This window comes from Sinocyclocheilus anshuiensis, unplaced genomic scaffold (genome assembly GCF_001515605.1).
Source record: "Sinocyclocheilus anshuiensis isolate Anshui unplaced genomic scaffold, SAMN03320099.WGS_v1.1 scaffold1658, whole genome shotgun sequence".
In the NCBI taxonomy this organism is placed as follows: Eukaryota; Metazoa; Chordata; class Actinopteri; order Cypriniformes; family Cyprinidae; genus Sinocyclocheilus; species Sinocyclocheilus anshuiensis.
Genome location: NW_015547302.1, coordinates 961371 through 963621, shown reverse-complemented (window position 1 = coordinate 963621; position 2251 = coordinate 961371). Strand labels below are relative to the sequence as shown.

At 36.6% G+C, this 2251-nt stretch overlaps 1 pseudogene; it reads left to right on the top strand.

Moving 5' to 3' along the window:
- The window catches only part of LOC107701754 (serine/threonine-protein phosphatase 6 regulatory ankyrin repeat subunit C-like), a 21221-nt pseudogene that overhangs the window by 12920 nt on the left and 6050 nt on the right, over positions 1-2251 (top strand).

Here is a 2251-nt window from a genome sequence, read left to right as displayed (position 1 = left end):
ACTTCTCGCTGTGGATCGCCGGATCGGCTTTCACCGTGGACGAAGCAGAGTCCAGCCCGGGGTCATCACGTGTGGTTGCCGCAAGCCCACCGGCCACTCCTCATTTCATTACACCAAATACACAAAATAATGTTCTTTTTAGCAACATCATATGACCCCTTTAATAATCAACACTCAAATATAATTTTTCTTTTATTTGAGTTGCATATATAAACATTTACACTGTACATAAGGCAGTTTTTATATCAACTTTTTAATTATATAATTGTTTTTCAGAAAATTTCTTTTTCGGTTGCTGAAATTTTAGTGCATTCGGTGCAACTACTTCTTTTTAATACTGGATTTTGGCATGAAATATGATGGAAATTTTTGTATGAGATTTACCAGTATGTTGAGTGTTTAAATTTCTGTGTCTCTCCACCAGGACTCCGTTGCACTATGCAGCTGCTAATGGTAGGTATCAGTGTGTGGTGGTTCTGGTAGGAGCGGGGGCGGAGGTCAATGAGCGTGACCGCTCTGGCTGTACACCTCTACACTACTCTGCTGCATCGACTGTGTTCTGCAGGTGAAATGCACTCACACATGCCCACACATCTTCTTGCATCTAATAAATATAATAGGGCATGGTGTACAAAGCATTACTGATGTCTGGTGTCTTTCTCAGAACGGACCGACCCCATGCCAGCACCCATAAGAACCAAGAGGATGGGGAAAAGGAATCCTTCCTGTAAGTCTACAACAAATATTTGTTTCTTAAAATAATTTGATGCCTGCTTTTTGTATAATTAAAGTTTTGTACCTCATGAATAATATATATATATATATATATATATATATAATTAATTATAAAAAAAAATAAAAATTTTAGATTATCTATGCTTGCACTGGTATATTACATATGTGTCAAGTGACTGTCTGGAGTGGAATCGTAAGTACGATTCCACTCCAGACGGTAATGATGATAATATCAGTTGTCCCAATAAAAACCTTGTTTATTGCTAGGGGTGTGCAGACCCCTAGTGGTTCATTAAGGTACTGCATGGTGTTTCAAACTAAGGTCTGGGAGAAAATATTATTACAAGATATTTGACAATATTACAAGATATTAGTAAAAATTAAAAACTCCACAAAAATATTAAGCAGCACAATTGTTTTCAATATTGATTATAAATAGAAATTTTTCTTGAGCAGCAAATAGGCATATTAGAATGATTTCTGAAGGATCATATGACACTGAAGACTGGAGTAATAATAAATTGTATATTAAAATAGAAAACCGTTATTATAAATTATATTTCACAAATTACTGTTTTGAAGTGCTGACTTGGTGAGCATAAGAGTAATGTTTCTTTTAAAAACAAAAAAAATCTTACAGACCCCAAACTTTTGAATGGTATGTAAACTAAGAAGAAAGATGTTTTGATTTATTACAGCTTATCATTTCAGTCTTTGAATCCCAGGTGTTTTGATACTTTCAGGTGTGTGGAGCATTTGTTGGATAATGGTGCTGATCCATCTCTGTGCAACACTAAAGGATACAGTGCTGTGCATTATGCTGCAGCCCATGGCAACAAACAAAACCTGGAGCTGGTGAGATTGACCTTTAACTCTAACATAGTCCACTGTGATTTTTAACCTAATTTTATTAGTGTAAAACTTGATGCATGCTTCATATTAGGGGTTGCACCGACTAGTCGACTTCAATGCTCTGCCATGACGCTTTAAGCTTGACATCGACTAGTCGCTGGTCCTATAGAGAGTGCAACAGGATAAGAAATCTTTGAAGGACTTCCACATTTACGCTCCGTTTCCAAACAGTTCAAATGACAAATAAATGCATACTCTGAAAGCGTATTTGTTCATTAATGACGTCATCAGCGACTAGTCGACTTCGACTTGACTTTCATCACATAAAAGTCGACTTCAAAAAATCAGAAGTCGTTCAACCCCTACTTCATATACATATTTTGTTCTTGATTTTGTAGCTTTTGGAGATGTGCTTCAACACACTAGGAGACAAGGAGAACAACGGGTCCGTCAGCCCACTACACTTGGCGGTATGTACAAAATGTCAAGACCTAAAAATAGGGATGTTCATTTTGGTTATTTTTCCTAACCGACAACTGACACTCGTTAACCGATTGTTAACCGTTAACCGTTAACCGACAAGATTATTTTAAATTAGAAAGGATAAGTGTCTGTGAACCGTTAAAAATACTAACATTTGTTTCCCGGGGATTCATTTTACATC